The following is a 25,675-nucleotide window of genomic DNA, read 5'->3' on the forward strand; positions in this document are numbered from 1 at the left end:
AAAAAAAAGAAAGAAAGAAAGAAAAAGAAAATAGAATAATATAAAATAAAACAAAAAAAATGGAATAATAAATTATTATAAACAAACGTTTCTGTCAGATAATCAAGTTTTATTCTCAATGACTGCCTTTCTATGTGACCTGGTCTTTTTCACTTTAAGCTTCTTATACCATTTTCTGTGCTTCAAATGTTTTAAGTATAATATATAATGGAGAATTTCTTTTCTGGCCCTGCCTATTTTCTGTTTAATGTGCTCCTTTTATAAGGATTAGAATCAAAAATAGAATGTGTCCACTCCTCATAATAGTAAGAAATATCACATAATAGGAAATGAAATGAGCTTTCATAATCACACTAAAAAGAGAAACAGATTCAGGACAAATTTTTAGTCAACAAAAAACATTTAGGTCCAAGGATACAGTTGCAGGAATGTACCTTGGTCAGGAAAGGCCTTGAAAAAAAAAACACTTGCTTTGAACTTATAATGAGCATATTATAATGAAACACTGCTTTGAACTTAACATCAGCATCCTACTGTAACTCCGATTTTATGTAACATTTTTATGTCTGAGGTAATTTTCTAAAGAAATTTTGTCTAAGAAGTTATAAAAAGACCTGAGAAAAGAAATAAAGTTGTTGGTTAAATGCTTTTGCTTGAGGAGATTTGCTAAATCCATCCATCCACTCACCCATCCTCTCACCCATCCACTCATCCATCCATCCATCCATCCACCCACCCACCCGTCCATCTGTCCGTCCGTCCATCCATCCATCCATCCATCATCCATCCATTCATCCATCCATTCATCCACCCCTCCAAATGTAATGTCTGTTTGTCTATATGTATGTGTATAAGCATATGATATACATGTAAGCATGCAGGGAATATGTAAGTATGCATGAATATTTGACAGAGGGTCAGGCCCAACCAGAGTGTGGGTACATGAATGTATATGTGTCTCTGTATATTTTCCAGTATAAAGCATCTTAATTCTTTTCTCTCCTTCCACTCTGGTTCACAAAGAGCTAATCACCTTCACCAGAGAGGTTTCTAGCTAAATCACCAGGGAAGGGAGAACTAGCAATAAATCCTTTTACTTAATACCCCCCACCCTCCAAGCGCTGTTTTACAATGACACACTAAATGCCAGAGACTGCAGTTTCTGGCCTCAGAGGAACTCAAGCAGGTCAGCTACCACTGCAAAGTAAGGTAAACAGCTAAGTGTTTTATTATTAACAAAAAACAACCCTAAGTATCTCACTTGACCATCTCTTGACCCCACAGCTAATGCTCTTTATCCTTGGCTACCCACAAAAGAGAACTAAAAAGAACGGCTAGGGCAGGCCCCAGTAAAATATTCCCAATCTTAATGAAAGACCATTTTTCATCTATTGAGTGTGTGTGTGTGTGTGTGTGTGTGTGTGTGTGTGTGCGTGCGTGTGTGTGTGTATGTGTGTGTGTGTGTGTTTTGTCCCCTTCTACCATACATGTACTGGGATTGAATTTAAACTATCAGGCTTAGTACTCACTGTTTATTTCTTATCACCCACCCATCATAGTGTCATAGTGTACACAATTTTACATTATTTCACTTTTGACTATCTCATATAATGTTTCTTGTTTGATATTTATCAAATCAGGTTCATTTCTAGTTCAGATCACGTATATAGAAAGCATTTAAATCAATAGTGTCAGGAATACTTATTAAATTGATAACAATAGTATATATGATTTGCTTCCATTTAATACATATATGCACACGTGCTAAATTTCCATTTTATTTTTAGCACTACCATATGTGAAGACATAATTGTGAACAAAGGCAATAATAGGATGAAAAGTAAACAAGAAAGAAACCAAAGCATATTATGTCATTGAGTTAGTTTAAATGTAATTGTAGATTGTTGGTAATTCTTGACATAAGTAAATACAGTTTAATTTTCTGCATCACACTGATGTTGCTTTTGGTATGGACTGTCTTCATGACATTACACATCTAATAAAATTGGGCTTAAATAATTTTGTGAAAGTTCTACAATCTGTAAATTGGCTTTTAAAAGGTTTTACTGAATCTGCCACACATGAAATATCTCTATGCTATCAGGAGATCATATTCACAAACAGAAAAAGTGAAGGAGCAGTTTGCAACATGAAGATTAGTTGACATGGCCTATATTAACCTTCTAATCCAGTAGGCCATCCATCTTAAGGCAACTACTTTTGGTCCCAGAAGCCTCATGCCAGTCACATGAATATGGAGAATAAAGAAGTGTTGCTTAATTGTATCAGAATGGGAGTGACATTTTACTATTTCAGTTAAATGACATATGTTGTAAATGGTTAGAATTCCATACTAAAAGATAACAGAAACACAAATGTAGAAAATGAGCTTAAGATACAGGCTTTCTGGAGAAATGTTATTTTATTTAAATCTAAAAAAGGTGTGTATTCATTCTTCATTTCTCTTTCTCTATTATAATTTGTATTGAAAGTAAGTATATTTGATTAAATATGTTCTGATTACAGTTTCACCTCCACAAATCCCCTCCCACCCTAACCTATACCCTTTATCCCTATCTCTATTTTCTTGCTTCAGGTTTCTTGTCTTTGCTGTTCAGTGAGCTATGAGAGGAGGTATGGACTCATAGCACAGAGTATTCTGTGACTCAACTCAGCTACTCCACTCCCATACTCATGGAAATCCATTTCCCTCAACATTCCACGTGTTAGGATTACAAATATGGATTGTCAATCCTGAATAGGTGTTTTCAAAAAGAGGGGAAATAGTAAAAGAGTACTGAGAGTGCTTTAGAGTTGTTTGGAGAGTGTGTGGTGTGGGTAGAGAAGCATCTACCTTAGTCACAAAAACTATAAGAGCTTAGCTGAGAAGTATAGGCAGGTAGCACAGAATGATAATGTGGTACTGCACACCATGATAAAAGCCATGAGGAGATATGTGAACTTGGGAGAAAGCCCAGATCGAATATACCCCTAGCCATCCCTTCTCTTCTCACCTCCCTGCCCTTCTTAATATCATGTATTTTAAAACCAAAGTACTATTGCTATATGATAAATCATCCATACTTATGAAAATAATAAAACTGTTTTAAAAACATTTCTGATTAAAGAATAATGATTTAGTAAACTATAGTGGTAAATGGCTGTAGTCTAATTACTTAGGAGCTAAATCAGCTAGTTGGTTTGACACTAGCCTCTGTTACATACAGACCCAAACTTAAAAATCAAACTATAAAGCACAACAAACAGAATAAAACACAGGCTTCGAGTTTTTCTAAACAGTACTTTATAAAGCTTTTCCAAATGATATTTAGAATGTCTCACTGAGTTACAAATATCTATTGCTGGTAAATAATGTAGGATCTTCCAAGTGAGGAATGTAACTAGGATCTAGAATTTCAGTAAGTAGATAGAATATTGCATAGGATTTTCTGCAACATCAGGGGTTCTCCAAGCTCCCTGTCATGCCATATGGCCAATGCCAGTCTGTCTGCAAAGATGGTCAGCTGGCATGCATCTTTATGATATGCTGTAATTTAGATTGTGTTCTCTAAAACTGCATTCTTCTTTTAGAAAAAAAAAAGATATCTCTGCTGTAAAATCCTACTGGATCTATTCCATTCTAGTTTTACTGACTACAGTAAATAACACATTTATATGGGAAAGTAATTTCTAGGTTTAATTAAGATGAAATTTTATATAGTGCTCACTGAAACTAAAAGTAAATAATATGGCATTAGGCAGTAAAATAAGCTGATATTTTCTGTTTACAAAGACAAAATAGGTAGCAAAGAAAATATTATTCAATAAAGGTAAAATTATGTACATAAATACCATCTGCTGCAATTTGTGCTGTCCCAGGAAATTGATTTACAATAATTAGAAGCCGCTTGTGTTGTGGCTACTAAACATATGCACTTGGCTTTTGTAAATGAAAGTAAGTGGGATCATTTCTAATCATTTTAAAACCAGTTCACAGATGACTTGAATGTTAAATGGGAATAAACATTCGTTTGAAATTAATTTTGGGTTTGTACAAACTATAATCAAACTAATACTAAAGTGGTGATCAATTTTCTTTATTTGTTTATTTATAATTAGAATTTAGACATATTTCAGATTTCTACCTTGAATACACTTTTATTGTATTTCTCTTAAACTTTTTTGAAATCTATCTTATTTAATAAGCAATGTTAGTTTGACAGTTAAAAAAAAAGCATGCTCATTTAGAAAAATATCAATACTGACTGCTAATCAATAGTTCTTCTTCCTATGAGGTAAGCAATAAATGTAACTTAAGTTATAATTCTATAAAAGAATGTGGAGAACTTAGAACTTAGCACATGAGTATCTCTGATAGCCTAATTTTGATTGAATATTTTAAAATAATAAATCATAAGTGTATTTTCAAAAATCTCAGAAACGATGCAGTCTCAGTGACACTTTTTTCTTTAATCATTTTGCTACAGTCCAGTCTATTCCAGTCTTCATCCCTATCCTTGTCCTCTCCTCCACTGTTTCCCATCCTATACTTCTCTCTACTACCCTCCCACTCCTCTCTCCAAGAGAATGTCCCCACCCCCACTCCCACCCCCAACCCATGAGACTTCCAAACTTCCTGGGGCCTCAAGTCTCTCAAGGGTTAATTAGGTGCATTTTCTGTCACTGAGACCAGACCAGGCAGCCCTCTGCTGCATATGTTTCAGGGGCCTCATATCAGATGCTGTATACTGCCTGGTTGGTACATACTTGACTGCACCTTGGCCAGCAGCTATTATTTGTGAATACCTCCTCATATTTTCAGTTTTGTGAGTTCTAATTAATTAGCTGTTAGTTTTAATGCCTATACTACTGTGCTCCTGGTTGGAAAAGTTCTCCCTCTGTGACAATGATATCGTGTAGATTCTCTCCTTTGTCCCTTACCATATTCAGGACACCTAATTTCATGTTCCAGCTCATGATCCATTTAGAAACTTTGGTAGGATGAGAGATTAGAATACAATCACATTATACTATATATATATATATACATATATATATATATAGTATACATATATATATATATATGTATATATATATATATAGTATATACACATATAGTATATATATATATATATATCTCATTATACTATATATATATATGTATGTGTGTGTGTGTGTGTGTGTGTGTGTGTGTGTGTGTGTGTGTAGTTAGGCAGGTAACATGAACCAATTCTTCAAAAAGACTATTTTTTTAACAATGTTTATCACTGGATTCTTTGTAAAAAAAAATCTGGTAGCTATAAGATTGTGGGCTTACTGTGTTCTCAAATCTATCCTATTCATCAATTTGTCTCCTTTTATTTTCTTATATCTTTAGACTAACTTGAAAGGGTGATACTTTAGCACGATCTTTTTGATTATTTTATTTTTCATAGTGGTTCTGTCTCTGTCATTTCACTACATAAAAACTGTTCAAGAAAAGTAGTAAATAATAAGAAAAATTAATAAAAACCAATGTACTTTAATTTAATAAGTTATGAAATAAAAGCACAGACACAGAAGACAATGATAGCAAATCCATGGCTTTTTTTGGTGAAGTTTAGCCTAAGTCATGTCCGCTCATTTTATTTAAGAAAAGATATTTTGTGCTGATTCCTTTACAATTAAACAAAAAAGTTACAGGAAGATGTCAGAGCATAAGTTTTCAGGCTCAATTTCCAGCAAATAAAAATCTAAGTTGTATAGACTGTAATATCCAAAAAGTCATGGAGAAAATGCTAAATTTTAGGAAATTAATGTAAAATTTTAAGAAACATTAGTCTTATTTTCTCATTTACAGTAAGCAATGGAGAAAGGAGAGCTGAATTAATTGTAAAACTCATCACTTTTCTGTTAATAGATATATCCTCTGCTTGCCTATATTAATGATCATGTACATGCATATGTTTATATGTGTACTTGCTCATATGCATGCACATGCATATGTGACAGGAGTTGACAGGAGGGACCGTTGGCAACTCAGAAGAGAGATATGTGACACAGTGACATGTTGGAGCAAGGAAGACTAGATCTTTTCACTGAGAGCACCCTAAGCATAAAATAAAAGCACTATTCATAAACATTCTGTAAACAAAGCACTTTGGATAATTCTATAAAGTAAAAATCAGAGTATGAGAAGTCAAGGGTAGGGTTACAGAGTAAGGAATTGTCATGTGTGAAAATTATTATATTGAAAAATTATATTCAGTACTGAGATTTTAAAAATACAATGACTAATTGAAACCAATGTTGCAAATACATACCAGACGAATTGATATGAATGAAAAAGCTGAGGTTCCCAGTCCCTGAAAGAAGCAGATGCTGTGAGCAGCAGGGAGATGCCTGTGTAACTGGTATGAATGTGACAGTGAATAATATTATTCCATGACCCAGAGAACTAATCATGTGCACAGACAGGACAGTGCAATCCAAAAGCCACATAGGACATTTGGATTTGATCTTAGTAAAAAGGGTGAAAATGGCCATCTTTTAGGGTTTATCAAATGAAAGTATCTAAGCATACCAGTATATAGTGTTCAGTGGAGGTAAATAATGAGATCTGCAGAAGACTTGAATCATATAGGAAAATTGGCTGATATAAGATTGTTTTATATTTTTATGTGGTACATGTAACAAAAGTATTGAAACACTATCATCCACTACATTCTATCACACTAAAAATGTAAGTAATACATTCTCCTAAGTTCTTTTCAGTTATTTAAAGAGGTAAAGGTAGAATGAAAGATGAAAATACTCCAGTTTTACTTGGAAAGTAGCTGATTCTTGGCTAATGAAGATGACTTAGAGAAAGGACATGCTTTATGGCTTTTTTATGGACATGCTTTATTTCTCATTTTAAACACAAGTGAGAAATAGACATGGCCAGATAAATTAAAAATAATTCCCAGATAAATTAAAAATAATACCAGAAAAAAACATATATGCATATATATACATATATAGGAATCTATGCATTTATGCATATATATGGGAAGAAGACACAAATTGATATGTTATTGTATGTACACACACATATATACATATATATGTACGTACATAGCAGCAGCCAATGAAAGAATGAGGCCAAAAATTTGAAAACTAGCTCAGATAGAGAAGAAGGGAAAAAGAAAAATCATGAAACTATACTGTAGAAAAATAAAATTAAAAAAGTAATAGTATCCCAAAATTATTGTGAATATTGATATGACAGAAAGGGCAATAACAGAGATGGTAATGGGTTAAATATTTTAACTGGGTATACTAAATAATAAGCTGTACAGATGAACTTTTATCATAAATGTGCTGAATGATTATGTTGTGTTTTGACAAGGCCTTAGATTTTATTTTAAATATATGACTTTGGTAATGCTTGGAAGATGCTTCATAAGGAAACAACAGAGTTAGGGAGGACAGACCTAACATTCAAGGCTAGTGACTGTCAAAGGACAGGGATAGTACTTCTGTGAAAAAACAGGGATGCTGAACCTGGAGACACAATTCTGTGGTTACGAGTGCATATTGTTCTTTTAGAGAGCATGTATTCAGCTTATGTAATCACATCATGTGGCTCACCACCACTAACTCTAGCTCTAAGAGATCCAGTTAACTCTTATTGCCATCTGTGCCTGAAAGCACATATAGATACATGCAAATTTAAATGAATTATTAAAGCCTTGATTAACAATGTTGATTCACATTGTTAATTAATGATTGCCAACTGATTAAAACAAACATATTATTTTATTTTATTTATTTGTATTTCTTTTACATATCAACTACAGATGTGAGATTAGTCTATATATACTTGTCAAATAATATTGGAGTTTAAGCAACCAATATGTAAATCATCACCTGATATTTCTATCAGAAAAAGCAATTCCAGAAATAGATACACTTTCAGTTACCACAATAAATATGCAATTAAGAGTATAACTCAACAGCAGGGAAGTTCTAGCGGTCCACAAAACACAGACTGTTGTCATTATGGCGAACCCTTTTCCTGATGACATTATGGTATACCGTTTTACTGGGGGCATCTTACAAATAGATGGAGAACACAGAGAAATCAACCACAAACGCAGCTGAAAACATCGTCCCTGCTAAGGATATTTTCTAGTATCAGAAGTTGCTATGGAGGTTGTTGAGGAGAAATTTTTTCCTAGCTTTTGGTAACACTTAGGAAAATGTTGAATATTTCATTTAAAATTTCATTAGAAAATTGAAGGTAACTGAAGAGTTTAAGTATTTAAATTATGAATAATTAAGTTCCCTTAAATAAGTAACTAAAATGATTATAACCACATTGCTGAGTTTTAATTCATTGAAGAGGTTTGTGAATTCATGAGGACTAAAACAGACATAATCAAAAAAGTAGGAGAGAGTCCTTGTCTTTAATCTCAGCACCCTTCACATTTCTCTTTCCTGGGATTCTAGTGCAGTACCTTGCCCTGTGAAATGCAGTTAAGTTACATGGTGTATTTGTCATCATGAGGTATAGTGCTGTACCTGAGTTGCCATCTGTGTTCTCATCTAGGATGTGTAAAGTTAGTACTCTATCTCTGAAGGACAGTGCTATTTAGATTTCACTATTACTATCAGGTTCAGAACATACTTCCTGAAATCTGTGACAAGAAACTCTTTTGCATAACTTCTTTTAAATTATCTTATCAACTCTGTATCCTCTCCACGGTATACCATGGTGTGTATGGACGTTACAATTTAATTACATTGTGATAATTAACAAAATGCTTATTTGTGTAATAACCTAGTCTACTTTCTTACTAATGTTAGGGGGCACTAATAACAATCATAATCATCACCATCACAGTAGATCTTTTGAATTTCCTTTTCCAACAATATATTTTTATACATTTTTCTGTTTTCCTTATTCTCTACCAATCCATTTGCAGCCAAACACAATTTTATTTGCTACATCTCTGAATTTCACTTTAGAGTTCACATCTAGATAAGATCATGTTCCTTCTATTCTTCTGCATCTGGCTTGTTTCATTTAAATATGTTCAGAATGTGTTCATAAACACAAAATCACTTTTATACATTTTTTACTTGATAAGCAATAACCAAAAGTGCAGGTATATCTGAAAAAGAAAATATGAAATGCACACACCCATGGATAACACTAAATCATGAAAGAGAACCACATCATATCATTTGTGACACAAAGGATGAATGTAGCAGGACCTTATTCTCAGTAAAATGAACCAAATGGAAAGACAATATTGTATGATTTCATGTGTATATGTACTCTAAATGTATTTATTTTATAGAAGTAGGATACAAAACCAAATATGGGGATGGATGTCTAAAATTGTGATACTTAGAAAAATAACAAAGGGAAGGTTATGAGTTGAGGACATTCTGGGGTATGTTCTGAGAATCTCTCTCTCTCAAAAAAAGAAAGAATAGGAGAAGCAGAGGGTGGATAAAATGGGAGACAGACAGGGGACAATAATGAAAACGTCAATATTGTTAATTTGAAGGTAGTGGTGGCCAAAGCACAATTAGTTTCTTATCTATTTAGAGTCTGGATTAACAATGACCCCTACCTGTCTAAAATTGATTGATAATAAACCAAATTGATAAGGAATTTATTCTCATACACATTTCACTCACATTTTAAAGTTGTAAATTTGTAAACTAAATAGATAAAATTTCTTATAATTATAAACTTTGTATTTAATTACATAAAACTTGTGTGATTTATTTTATTTTAAATTAAGTTTGCTTCAGAAAACATAAGGATTAGATTAAAATAGTGCAGAGGTTGTGACAAAAAAATAATGCCCATGTACTCCGATTAGGGTTAGGCAAGAGTGTTCATCTTTAGTGCTAAAGGAATGAGAGAAAACATAATGACAGAGCCAGGAATGATCCGGAGCATCCCTATGAGCTGAGCCATAGTAAAAGGACCAACTTACAAATACTGTATGAAGAAAATGTGTAGATATCACCAAACTTGGGAGCACATAGAAATTTGAACCAATTCTCTTAATCACAGAACTTTGCAAGTGAATAGAATATAACATTCTTCCATATATCCCATTGATCAAAATTTTAGCTCTGTTTGTAATTGTGGCTTCAAAAGATGGGGAAATTGAAATTCCACAGTTAATTATGGATGGTCGTGTACTTAAACAAGATTTGAGTACATGGAACACAAGAGGACAAAGAGGAGTTTTTTGATATGCTATTTTTCTTAGTCAGTTCCTGATTCTTAGCAAATATAAGAGGAATGTCACTTAAAGATTAGGATTTTTTAGTTTTACTCATGGACTTAAAGGTTTCAGTGGCCTTCATCAATGTGGTCAAGTAGGTCAGTGTATGTCAATTAATGTCAGTTGTGCTTGCCCAGGCAAGCTGTAGTTTTCAGGACATTTTAAAATATTTCAATATATAATTATTGATTGAAATGTGGCGGGGTGGCAGGCATGGGGAAAGGGGAAGCAACAGGGGTTTGTTTTTGTTTGTTTCTTTGATTTTTGGAGGGGAAACTGGGAATGGAGAAATTTACATGTAAATAAAGAAAATATCTAAAAAAAATGTGAACTAAAGATGAATATCCTATATGTACAATTATTTATTTTAATATCCTTCAAAGTTAAGAGAATAAAATATTTATAAAGATTTTTACAGGTTTGAGAGGTTTCTCTCTTTACTGAATCTAATTGTTGTAATCTTGGAAAATAAGTAACCTATACATACAAAATTAGTGTCTATTTTAGTGTCACAATATTCACATTAAAATAAAATTTTTTAAATAATATTGTAGCAAAGTATTTAGAATAGGAAATTGATTTATAATTTACCTGTTAGTGTCTATCTCATGAAGAATTTCCTACCTAAATTACTTTACTTTTTTTATTTTCTCCAAATATTGGATAGTGTTAATTTCATTGGTTTTTTTTTTTTTTTTGCTATTATACTAAATGACTTTTATGAAATGTTATATATTTTATGGTACTGAAAGAGTTAATGTTCTTCATATTGAAAGCATAATTTTACAGTTTGGTGTCACTAACTGAGATAGAGACTTATAAATAGGAATAAACATTGATCTTGTGGGAAGAGACAAGAGAGGGTCGGGGAAGTGAGTAATTAGAAGTAATTGGACACATGCATGAAAATGGCAAAGGAGAAACATAGTTCCATTTTTCAGTAAGCATTTTTCTGTTCTATTTCTCTTACAATGAAAGAATGATCTATTTGATATCCAAAACAAATAAGTAAAAATATCTTATGGATGGGTGTTACAGATAATGTACTCTGATACCTGGCATTTCAGTTCTTTTATTATTTCATTCCCTTTCAGAGAATCAATTTCTCTTATTGTGTTTAATCTTATAAATCACTACAATAAGTTTTCTAGTTTCAAGATCAATGAATCAAAAACAATTTCCAAACATAAGCTTTTCCACCATGAACCTATCCATGCACCTATTAAATGCTACTATTTTGTTAAAGGATTGAGCAATCTATTGACTCCTAATGGCATTCTAAAGTAATCAGATTAGTGTCTTGTTCAGCCATCATTAGAAAACTTCCTGTTGCAGTACATGAGATCACATACAAAGATCCTCAAACTTAGTGGTATGCCAAGAATGAGAGACTTTGGAACACTTAAATGAGATGTCTCCATCAAATCCCTATCTATGGGACTTATAAAACATTGAGAAAAAGAAGGACTGTGAGGAAAAAAAATAAAATAAAAAATAAAAAAAATAAAAAAATAAAAAATAAAAAAGAAGGAGTGTAAGGGCTAGTGGAAATGGAAGACACCAAAGAAACAAGGTCTTCTAGGCACAAAAGGAATGACACACACAGGAACTCATTAAGACTGCAGCGGCATCCACAGGGCCTGCACAAGTCTGGGCCTGATGGGGTCCCAGTGCTGAAAAGGGAATTGAAGACAAGCCCCAAACCCTAACCAGAATCTATACCCAATTCATAAAATCCCGCAAAGGAAAATCTACTTTCTCCAACAGATTGTCACTAGCACTGTAAACCACACTTAAGGACAGATAATTGATGGCAAGCACAAAACCAACTCAGTCAATGTATTGCTCGAAGTTTTTCTCTATAATTTTGACTCATAAGTCTTTTTATAAAGTGTTACAGATTATATACATAATATACATAATATACATAATATATATAGACACATACATATATATACATATATACACATAGTTGCTCACATATCTCTTACCCTTCTTAGCTAAAAATTTTGAAAGTACTTTGTCCATTTCCACATCTTATCTCTGCTCACTTACTTTACCTTCCTAAGTAAGAACATTTTCTTGATTGCTCGAAAAAGATAGAATTCCAAACCCCATGACAATGATTATATTACTATATCAGAACTAACCACATACAGCTGTGGAAAAATATAGAGAGGAAAAGAATGAAGCCAAATTAAATCTGCCTAAATAACTGAAATTTTTCCTCTGGATATGATGGAACAATTGGAGAGATGAATACTTACATTTATAGTTTATATTTTAGGAACATGTTTTATATTGCTACCAGAAGCAATTGCTAATAGAAGCTGAAGGAGGAGAGAAGAGGGCTTTTAAGAAGAAGTTGTAATCGCTAGATAAAAGTCAGTCTTGTGGATAGAAATAAAGGCCTACCATGGAAATAGAAGGCCGACCAAGTAACAGATAGTTTGAAGGTATGTTGGAATAACTCTGCTAATATGAGTTGAGACACATAGTATGTTTTGATAAATAGACTCAAGTTACTGAAAGATGTGATGTTTATAGGTATCCTCATATATAAGACTGTGGTACAGTTCAGAAGACATGAACTGGAGTTACAATATTATGAGCACTTAGAATAGGAACTCGTGATTTAAAGAGATGATACATCAATAAATGAGTATAAGCATTAATTCAGACCTTAAATCTAAAAGTAAAACATTGAAAATGAATTTTTGCAAAGTGTATTATCCCAAAAACGAAATGTAGAAAACATGGTTCAATAAATAGAAAAAAATCAACAGTGACAAATCTGTTAGTCTGTTTTAAGAGCTAAATGTGATGACCTCCATCAATCATGGAGGTGGACGCTGTTGAGAATTGTGACCAAAGGAAAGAGAGCCACATTCAGACATTAGAGATTGTTTTTAAAAAGATCCTTTTCTTTTCTTTTTTACTCTCTCCCTCCCACATTCATTCTCTCTCTCTCTCTCTCTCTCTCTCTCTCTCTCTCTCTCTCTCTCTCTCTCTCTCTCCTTGTGTGTGTGTGTGTGTGTGAGTGCTTGTGTATGTTTATTTTTGTGTGTGAAATTCTGGAGATCAAACACATGCTCTCCTACATTCCCCCCACCTATCTGGTGTATGTGTGTGTGGGGGGGGGCGAGAGTGACACTGGAGATCAAACACATCAGTAGTACAGTCTCATTTCTTTCTTTTTTCTTTCCTTTCTTTCCTTCCCCCAACTCTCTTTCTCTCCTTTCTTTCTTTCTTTCTTTCTTTCTTTCTTTCTTTCTTTCTTTCTTTCTTTCTTTCTTTCTTTCTTTCTTATTAGTTTGTCATCTGGATTTCTGAAAATGCACTGTCTTAGTTCTCCATGTACATTACTTTTCTTGAAAGATTTCTTCATTTGTATATTTCATGCTCTGCTGCCTGATATTTGGTAAGAAACTTTACCAGAGATTCATCTAAGAATGTCTCTGACATTACTCTAAACTTTATGAGGGAACTCAACAAATCTAAAGAATTTAAATAATTGATCATAAAGTGAATACAAATAGAATCTGAGTTTAAAGCCCATACTGAATTCTATATACATATATATCTATATATATATATGTATATTCTTTTGATAAATGTATTTTTCTAATACACAATACAGTCCATAGTCAAAATAGCCTCCATAAATAGAATATTTATAATTTATGGTTTCCTAATATTTAAAAATTCCATTTATAAAGATTTCTCTTATCAAGTTAATTAAAGATATTGGAAAATTGTATATAATTTCTTTTCTTTTTCTTTTTTCTTTTTTTTTTTTGACAGAGCTTCTCTGTGTAGCCCTGGATGTCCTGGAACTCACTCTGTAGACCAGAATCCAGAATGACCTCAAACTCAGAGATCCACCTGCCTCTGCTTCCCAAGTGCTGGGATTAAAGGTGTGTGCCACCACTGCCCAGCCAATATAATTTCTTTTCAACACATTATATCATTATATAACTTCTTTAATTTATAACATTAAATGCACTCTCTCTACATATTCAGGGATATGTATTACTTACATAATATATTACAATGTATATACAATATTACACTAGTATACATTATATACTATATATGATATATATTATCCCTGAATATAATAATTGCCAGTCAACACAGTACAATACAGTATTTCTACTTTCCTCACTTTTGTAGTGTATTTTCTTTATATTGCTTAGTAAAGCCTTAAAGATCAGGTTGTATATTTTTTTCAATTGTTTAAAACGTTTTTGTGAGTCTGACAGTGGGACTCTGCTCAGTTTTTCCAGTTTTCTTTCACTTAGATATTATATCTTTTCACATATTGATTGTTTTAAGTTCTCCAGATTTATTAGATTTCTTCTCAGAAGTCTTGTAGCTGTCCTGTCTTGTTTTCTTGTCTCAACAGGATCCCGTTCCACTCTTCTCATGCAAAGTTTCTTGATTTATATGATAAATCAACAGATATATATGTATCTCTACTATACTTATTCTCCTTCCTACATCCCTGTCTTGCTCTATGTTACTCTGGGTATATATATATATGACATTAATATTTGTAATGTGTTTGTGACTTATAATCTGTTTGTAATTATTTAGAATTTTTATATTTATCTATATAAGTATACTACAATATAAGTATTAGTTATACATGTTTCAGTTGATCATTCTTTCAATTATATTTTAAACTTCTGAGTTAATGCCATTCAGTTTCAAGGTTTATTTGGTGAGACTTAAGATCAGAAGAATGACTGTGTGTGTGTGTGTGTGTGTGTGTGTGTGTGTGTGTGTTTAACTGGGTTAAAAAATATAGTACAAGTATTCACACAACTGGGTTAAAAATCGTAGTACAAGTATTCACACTTGGTCATTCTCACAGTGATGGTAAAAGTAGACAGACTGTGCTGTCAATTTATTTTGCTAGAGGATAAAATTCCATTATATGCTTACATGTCATAGTTGATTGATATCTATGTGTATAAAATTACAAATTTGTGGAAAATTTTGAAATAAATTTTAATTCAAGTAGCATTTAAAAGTTTTAATATTTTAATCTTTGTTATTAGATGTTTTCTTTATTTACAATATCTCCTTTCCCAAATTTACCTCCAAAAAAAATAATAAAATAAAATAAAAAAACCCAAAAATTAAAACTAAAACAATCCCCTGTTCCCTCCCCCCTCCCCCTGCTCACCATCCTACCCCCTCCTGATTACTGGCCCTGGCATTCTCCTACACTGCAGCATAGAACTTTCACAGAGCCAAGGTCCTCTCCTCCCACTGATGATCCACTTGGCCATCCTCTGCTATACGCATGCTGCTGGGGCCATGAGTCCCCCCATGTGTACTCTTTGCTTGGAGTATTAGTCCCTGGGAGCTCTGAGGGTACTAGTTAGTTCATATTGTTGTTCATCCTAAGAGGCTGCAAGCCCTTCAGTTCCTTGGGTCCTTTCTCTAGCTCCTTCATTGGGGACCCTGTACTCAGTTCAATGGATGTCTGTGAGCCTCTACTTCTGTATTAGTCAGCACTGCCAAAGCCCTTAAATATTAATTAATGAACTGAAATTATATTAGCTTATTTACCTTTTATTATTTATTTACATTTCAATTTTAGTACCTTAGAAAACTCAAAAGTTGAAAATGTTTCAACAAACGTTCATATTAATATTTTAGTGAAAATTATTAGTAACTTTATTTTTTATAACTTTTAAACTCTGAAATAGATGTATTCCATTAAATTTAGATATAGAAAAAAATTAAAATATCATAGTAGTAACCTCTTATTAGTGTAATAGAAACTGAAATATATCCTGAAAATGAAATTATAAGACAGACTTGTTTGACTTTTATCTTTCTCTCACATTTATATTTTGTATCCTCCCACTTCCTCCTCTGCCCTTTCTTTTTCCTTCAGATCAACTCTTCCTTTGCTTCCTATCAGAAAGAGAAAACTAAAACAAGAGCAGCCTTCCCACAAATTTCAACCAGACATGGCCTAACAATAAAAATAAGATGCTGGGCATGGCAACCAAGGAAGAGGAAAAGGTACCCCAGTTCCAGGAAGAGTCAGAGACAGTCCCCCCTCATTGTTGGGAGTTCTATAGAACACCAATTTAAAAAACATTAACATATATGCAGAGGACCTAGGTCAGACACATATTGGATCCATGTTTGTCTTTTCATTTTCTCTGATCCCCCGTGAACCCTGCTTAGTTGAATCTGTGGACCACATTCTTATACAGTAAGAAAAAGATTTTACAAAAAGGGAAATGATAATGAATTTAGGAATACAGATATTTATTGAGACATTCATAAGGAAGAATGCAGAGAAAATAACATATTTAGAAAAGTGAAAAATTCTGGCTTTTATATGGACCCAATCTTTTCCTATGCTTTTAGTTCAGCCTTGGGCATGTTTTCAAATTATAATACAGAGGAATATGTGTATTTTCACAATATATAAATCTAATTCTAAAAATCATATTATTCATGCAAGTATATCTAAGTGGATTTTTTGACATTATGTTGGGGCATTGCCCCCACTATCTACCTATCTGTCTATCTATCTGTTTATCTATCTACCTATCTATCTATCTATCTATCTATTGATCAATTGATCGATCTGTCTATTGTTTTTCAAAATAATAGATTTCAGCCAGCTCTACCCAAATATAGAAATAGTTTTGCTTTGAAAGTTGATTAGTTTTTTAGATAACCTTGATTTAAAAGGCCATTGAGTACAAAATTTTTGGCAAAGTTGTTCCTTTTCTTAGGAGAGGACTTTGACCACTTTGTAACTGTGTTATTTTCAAATACCAACAATACTATAGATAAGAATTCTCTTATAGAATATTTAAAATATTGTTCACTTCAGGTTAAAATTGATTTTGGCCGGCAGTCCCACTTATCATTTAATTAAATGAAATTGCCTTATGGAGATCTATTAAGTAAGCTGGATAGCAAAGAAAGAGATAAATGTGTCATGAAAATATATTATAAATCATATAAGAAGAATTCTGACAAGAAGCTAAGAATATGGAAGAGTCATTTGTGCAAAAAGGTATGTAGAAAGTATTAAATTCCAAATCAAAGATATGGTCAAGGTAGAAGTCCATTGTGGAGTATATAAGAAGCTTAAAGTGTTGTGTCCTTTATGTGACAATAGAATTTTCACATAAAAGAAACTCGCCTTCCTTTGCTTTTCATGTAGCTGCTTGTTACAGGATAATCATTCCATTTCAAAGCATATAACACTAGATTGAGGAGGAACATTTGCTCTGGGGTAATTTAATGTTTTCAGTCTCTCTAAGCCAATGGAAAAGTTGAAAACAAGATTAAATTTGGTTAATTATTCTTATGAATTTAGGGGAGATCAGAGTCTTAATTTTTAATAAAGTAATTAAATTACTCTTGGTTGACACATTTAATGAATATTTTAAGATTTAGAAAAAAATCTATATTTGGTATACAACTGTCATGATTTCTCAAGGAACAGGTTGCTTTTGAAAGAAAAATGAAAAAGGATCTGCACAAAATGGTCTGCCTGCTTGAAAGCATCAGAAGATGACATCCAATACAGTGGTAATACAGTAGAGATGTTGGGAAAATCAACATTCCCAGTCCCATACACTCGTACATCAATAATATTTGATTACCTTATAAAGACAGCAAGAATCATAGCTAAATAACTAATAGTAGTTAACTCAAGTTTTACTCAAATTTTGAAAAGTACATGATTCTAATGTAGTAAATAAATGAGCAGCTTTTGAAGAAAAAAGTATCATTCAATTTGAAATGTCCAAATAAGTACAAAAAGTCATAACTTTCAAATATTTTGGGAAAGCTCCAATAAAAAAATTCATTGCTTATATTTTATACTGCTTTTTTAACTTGTTATTTACATACTTGATAAATGAAATAAAGTTAATTGTTTTGGCTTCTTTTAATATTTTTTCAAGTGAATACAGGTATATGTAAATTTTATTAATGTACATCACATTGTGCCATTGTTATTGTTTTTGTAAGTAGTTTGCTGAGATCTGTAAGGCCATTGAATAGTTAATTAAAAGGTAAGGGACACTGAAGGCTTTCACAGGAGTGGTCACTGATAATATATCAGGCTAAAGCTGTGCTGTCTGACAGTAAACTTAGTGACAATTAGCAGAATGAACTTTAAGTCACAGGAATGATAAAATTTAGATGGCAAGGAATTGTCTTTTTGCAGTCTATGCCAACATATAAATTTAAGACTCAATGCTCTTTCCACTATATTTGCATGCAGAAAATACAAGCCTGAGAATCCCTCATTGTCCCTCTATCTTCATTACTCTGCCAATTATTATACTGCTTTCACTCCACATAGGTTTATACAAATCTAAACAAATGCAAGATTTCAAAAGTATATAACAGATGTTTTCCATGTATGCATGTATAATCATTGTAACACAAATCTATTGATATCTCACAGAGTTAATTTAAATGTTACTTGCTAATTATGTGACATGAATTACTGAATATAATTTTAGCATTATGCCACTATAGAGTTACATATGTTCCCTTTTAAAAATTACTCAGCTGAAAATATCTCCTTAAAAAATTAAAAGACAACATATAATGGAAAATTGAAGCCTCTACTAAGTGCTATGAGTGTCTTAGTCTGAATTTTAAACACTGCTTCCCTTACAAATGATGTGTTTAAAAGTGACTTTTAGGTAAGTTGTAGTTGCACATTAAGAGCAATGACACCGCTGAGGCTGCTGTTAGCAAAAATAATAACAGCTAATAGTTTCTTTGACTCTTATTCTCAAACAGAGGTCATTTAAAGTGTTTTAGACATGTTATGTAAGTTAACAATGATCATTTTCTGAACATTTCACTTTAATCTCCATATATGTAGACATCTATATATTAATGCTGATGAGAAGCAGACAGCTGCAATCATTAAGACCTATGTCTGCCAGTGCACAGGCTAGCCTATCACTTGATGCTTTTTGACAAATCTGCTGTTTTCACAACTAGCATCTCAATGAATGTCTCCTCTGGATATATACAACTGAGGCACAGAGATTTACAAGACACATGGAGGCTTATGATCAGGCTCCACTTCCCATATTATCATGTGTGCATGAGCAGGCCCCATGTAAGTAAGTTGTCCTAATATCTTTGTGGTCTGTTGGGTAAAGTAGATGTGTGGGGATTACATAAAATGAGGCATATGCAGATATCCTACAAATTGTAATTTGTATTATTTAAGCTTGCATAACATTTGATCATTGATCACATACAACAGGAATATTGGGAATCCAGACCCACACCCCAAAACAAGACAGATTTGTTTCCTCTCTTTCAAGCACATTAGATTCTTCCAAATACCTCCTGATAACTAAATTTCTATAAAGCCATGATATAATGAAAGCGAGGATGGGATACGTCAATTTTATATGGGTCCTTTTCTTTTGTTTTAGAATGAGATTCATTCTATAAGGCTCTATTAAAAGCATTTGCAAACTTATGATTACTACATGAGCAGAGCAAAGCACCCCCTCATCCTATAGCAAAAAGTCTGAACTTTATGTTTTTATGGATGGCAAGGGTTAATGATGATGGCACAAGCACCCATGTCAATATCTGATACCTTAATTGCTGCATGACATACATTTCTTCTGAAATAAATAACTCATAGAAAAATAACATTTAGAAAAGTACCAATATAACATTTTAGAGGACAGTAATATATGTTAATCTAGTTGACATTTTATGTCTCACTGAAATTTAAGTCTTGAGTTGCTATAAGGTAAAAGCAAACTAACAGGTTTCAAGGACTTGCATATAGAGCATCATGGTGAATACCAATGATCCATTGGTAGGATAGTTTAAAAGAACTTTAGTTAATGTTGATAGTAGGCCATGCAAAAGAAATCATGGAGTGTAACATAGACAACTGACTATGAAAAATAAAAGAGCTCATGAGTTCCATGCATACATCAACAACAGATGCTCACATGCTAGTCATTTATCAATTAGTAAAAACTCAAAAAAAAAAAAACAGTTCATGAAAACAAAGGTTTTATGTCAATAACTTAGTTATATTACACATCTATTAAGAGTCACAGACTATTCTTACATCTACAAGTATTCTAGAAAGAAATAAAGAAGTATTCTAATCTTAAAGACCTGAGTACTCACTTGGAGAAGAGAGGATACATGCAAAATAAGACTTTTAACTTAAAATTCAGTAATATATGCTTTTTCTAGTATCAGCAGAATTGAATGTGTGACAAAAAAAAAAACAGTTTCACTAAATCATTTATTGGACTTTTGCAATTGATTGACAATTACTATTCTTCAAATTAGTGTAAATTTGAAAATACTTTCTATTTAACAATTGGCTGTCAGTAGACTGTATCTTTGCCATAGTGCTTGGTATATTTTATAAGAGTAGTAGAAATTGAAATCATGTTCTAAACTGTTTTAGAGTCTTACAAATTCTATGAGATTATAAAGAAAGTTAATATAATTTTACTTTATTTTGAATTTTTAATATCAAAAAGACATATATGCTTATAAAATATTAACATAAAATAATATACAAAGCAAAATTACATGTTAGTTATATTGTCATATTTTATGAAAGTATAATCTTTCCTAATCATAAGTCAGTCACATTTATTTCAAAATTTTTTATTTTGATCAATTCTTACAAGAAATTAATAAAATTTATATAAAAACTATGAAACACTTAAAAATACTGATTTTTTTACTATTATTTTGAGTACATTTCATTATTTTACTTGTCTTTTCCTGTTGTGCTTTGCATTTTAAAAATCTTAGTCTAAGTGATCTTTTAATCAGGGTCTCACTAAGAAGACTACCAGAAGTACTTGGGTTCTTTTGTGTAGTGTCTATGATAATATGTGATATATGAATCCGTAATCAAAATGAGTGTGTAGTAAAACATCTAGATCAGTAGTTCTCAACATACGAGTCATGACCCTTTGGGAGTCACATATTATATAACCTGCATATCAGATATTATAATTTATAACTGTAAGTGAATTACAATTTTGAAATATCAGCAAAATAATTTTATGGTTGGGGTTATAAGTACATGAGGAACTCTGTTAAAAGGTTGTACCACTGGAAATGTTGAGAATCAATGATCTAGCCTATACTAAAGGAAAAAGAATACTATTAGTTTAATCCCTAATTTATTTCATAGCATATATACCTATACATGTAAACATATATGTATTTATGTATGCTTATACATATATACATATATATATGTATATATATAATAGTTGATTCTAAATACATCATCTGCCTTGTCTACTTAATTAACTTATTTAACAAAAAAATTGGCCCAGATTGTCTGAATGGCTTTAAATTTCTAATCCTCACAGTTTTCCTTCCCTTGTTCTTACATCATGGGCATGTAAATCTTACAATGTATTGGTCAGCCTGGGCCTTATATATGCTAGGCAAGCATTCTTTTAGCTGGGTTGTATCCCCAGCCCACATAATTTCAATTTTGTAATAAAATTTTATTTTTTATTATAATATAATTATATCATTTCATATTTTCCTAACCTCTAGATATTCAATACATCTCTCTTTTGTAACATTTAAATCCATAGCCATTAAAATAAGTTAATTGTTGCCTTGTACATGTATGCATGTATGTATAATCCATATATATGTATGTATAATATATATATATATATATATATATATATATATACACACACAATGTTTTTGTATTTCATTTCTAGTATTTATATGATGATCCATGATCAAGCTAAAAAAATTTCTGGAAATGACTATATTTTATTACAATTGAAAGAAATGGTTAGCTACATTTGATTCTAATGAGAATGATTTTCATAATTTATTTTGAAATGCTTCAGACTGGAAATTAGAAATAAAATAATAATCATTCATTATACTATACCATACAAATCTATAATTTATTAACAGAATTATAAGGGTGGGAGATCCATGAACATGTTGCTGAATCAATTCTCAAGATTATAATATTTTGAAAAGCTAATGTTTTATGGATAGTATAATAAATAGTTTATTTTAAACATATTATTATTATTTCCTTTCTATACCTAAAAAATACTCACAATGGATTTTTGAAGACAAATACATAAATTTTATATAACTTCCAGGTTTTTAGGGCATTATATTTCATATTGGCATGAATATTATCATTTATTTACATCCCAGAATAAGTATTATGAGGAAATATTAAGTGTTACTTAATACAGTAGTATCTGTTATCTGTGCTTTTATGTTTACAATACCAATTAAAAGAATAAATTTCATAGACAAGAAAAGTAATAGAAGGAAAACATATTTTTGTTCCTTTTTTTCTGTCCTATAATAAAATCACAATAGAAAAATTGCCTTGTTAAAGCAATTCTTCAGTATTGAAAAGAAATTAAAGGAGAAAAATAATGATATCAAAATCAAAAAAAGAGATTGTTCAGCCAATCATAAACACTAAATACCAACTAGATTTGGTTTTTGTTCTCTCAGAACTTGGTAAAAGGAATGTGGTAACTTATGCCTTTTGTTAAAGTTTCTCTATTTATGATAGGATTTTTGTACATTTACAGCTTTTTTCTACAACATATAGACTTTGGAAATTTACTAAAAAGTATTAGCTTATAAAATAAGTGTATAATCTATGGGATGGATATATACATTTAGAGAACTACAAAGTAACCTTCACTCTATTTATCCTAAAGTACTTTCCTGGGCCATAACAAGCATAGCAGGCAGTGATTGAATGAACATTTTCTGAAGATGCATAATTATTCAGTCATCAGATTATAGGAGGTGTTTTACAATGAGAAACAGGGGATATCTTAGGTCCTGGATTTTATCAATAATGGACATGTGTGAATACCATAATAGAAATAGATGCCCATTCAAATTAAACACATGGTTAACTGCATCAGTAGAGCAGAAATTAAAATGATTATAATGAAAATTTAAAAAAAAATACTGTCACCTGTACAGAAATTCATTCTATACTTTATGTCTAGAATATATACATAATGATAAAAAATATTTTTGAGAAGAAACCTCCTTTCCAGTTTTACTTACTATATACCACATTGTCAAAAGTGGTTCCAAGGGAAAAAAATCCTAAAAAACTTGGGCACATTCGTTGTAACTGACTAATGAGAATCACACTTTTTGTTTTTAACTCTGCCTTCAGAAATTAAATATTCAATATAGTCACAATATTTAAAGCTCTTTCTCTTCTGGCTGGGATATGTGATTTTTCACTTATCCTAATTGAGAGATAATCTCATTCCACCAAAACGTTTTCCATGGATGTAAAATTTGTGTTTTTACTCTAAGAAACCTCAAAATCTCTATATTTGCACAGAAGTAGTGTGTCTCGCTATTATTTGTTTCACGCATGTAGTACCTAAGATAAAAGAACTCAGATAATAGGGATTGAATTACCTATTTACACAAGAAGAACCACTATAACAAAATAGTGGAATGAATAAGAATAAAAAATATATAAATAATCACTAATTTAAACTTTATTTTCTACAACATATCTTCTTTTCAATTTTTATCAATTTATGCACCATTTTCAGTGGTATGGAATGTTGAAGAAATTAAATTAAGTCTTGAAAATACTCTTTATTTTTTTTAGATATTTTCTTTATTTACATTTCAAATGGTATCCCTTTCTTGGTTTCCCCCAAAAACCCTCTATCTCCTCCCCTTGCTCCCTAACTCATCCACTCCTGCTTCCTGGCCCTGGAATTACCCTACACTGAGGCATAGAGCCTTCACAGGACCAAGGGCCTCTCCTCCCACTGATGACTGACAAGGCCATCCTCTGCTACATATGCAGGTGGAGCCATGAGTTCCACTATGTGTACTCTTTGGTTGGTGGTTTAGTCACTGGGAGCTCAGGGGGTTCCTGATTAGTTCATATTGTTGTTCCTCTTATGGGACTTCAAACCACTTCTGCTTGGGTCCTTTCTCTAGCTCCTCCATTGAGTAAGAAAGAACAAAGTGTGAATACTTCAGTCCTTAGAAGGGAGAACAAAATACCCATGGAAGAAGTTACAAAGTGTGGAGCAGAAATTGAAGGAATAATCATCCAAAGTCTGTCCCATCTGGGGATCCATCCCATAGACAATAACCAAACCCAGACACTATAGTGGATGCCAACAAGTGCTTGCTGACAGAAGTCTGTTATAATTATCTCTTGAGAGGCTCTACCAGTATCTGAAAATACTCTTGAAGGTAATTTAAAATTGAGTGGAAGAACAGTGAGAATAACCAAAGATCAATGTCTACTGGCCTTTTGGCCATTACCTCACAAAGCAAAAAATAGAAACCTTTAATATGATTTTTATGCAATTATACTACACTAAATATTATACCATTTAATATTGAGATACACTTGATTTTCCTCAAATTTTCAAATATAGATAAAATGTCAACTGTTACTTCTATTGGTAAAATAGAAAACATTCAACTGAAAGACTACCTGAGTCTAACGTAAGAACACCATCAACAATAAAATTTATGAGTTTAAGCTTTGAATTTCTGCCACCCTTCATGTCTCAAATCGTTATACTGAAGAACCACAACCCTAAGTCAGGTAGATGAAAAAATGTAAAACATAGAAAAGTGAACCAGAAATCTTAAGAGTCCACAATAATTATTTCTTAAAAGAAAAAAAAAAGTACTTCTGGTTCTGAAATGATTCATCAAGCAGCCAGATAAAATCTACTTAGAATTAAAAAAAAAAAACATTGGTTTAAATTGATAATATTTAAATGATCAGGAATGGATCTCTCTATTAATAGAAGCTATGAAAGTATAAATAAATGTTGTGTATATTTATCTTTAACCTATAGTACTTTTTGATGGTTAATATTTTCTGTTATGGGAAATAATTAACAAATTAGGTAGTTTTAAAAGCATATTTGTACTCAATGTCTATTCCTTTATTCTACAAAGACATATTTGAAGAATGTCTTTAGAGAATATTCTATAAATTATTTAAGGTGTTTCATTAGCATTTTTGTTATAGAAATATCTATTACTTTACTATGAAAATCAAGATACAACTCATACTAATCTGTTATACTAATTAGAGAAAAACCTCATTGATCCAATATTTGTAGAAGTCTCTTGACTTTAAAATATTAATCACTGAAATGTGTACTTCAATAGACAACATGTTCTGATACTATTTCAGTTAATTAATATATGCTATAATGAGTCACCATATTAAAATTACAAAATGCTTAAGATCAAAGAATACCAGAGGAAATATTTAAAAGACCAAAAGCAAACAAAAAGAGTAAATGGAACATGTAACCACTGCAATTTTCACTAATGCCTGAGCA

General features: G+C 31.8%; 1 protein-coding gene across 6 annotated transcripts in view; it reads right to left on the reverse strand.

The window, feature by feature from the left end:
• Positions 1 to 25,675, reverse strand: part of Csmd3 (CUB and Sushi multiple domains 3) — a 1,179,548-nt gene that overhangs the window by 759,203 nt on the left and 394,670 nt on the right. The gene's annotated exons all lie outside the window — the stretch shown is intronic.

Source organism: Mastomys coucha, unplaced genomic scaffold, assembly GCF_008632895.1.
Source record: "Mastomys coucha isolate ucsf_1 unplaced genomic scaffold, UCSF_Mcou_1 pScaffold7, whole genome shotgun sequence".
NCBI classification, from domain to species: Eukaryota; Metazoa; Chordata; class Mammalia; order Rodentia; family Muridae; genus Mastomys; species Mastomys coucha.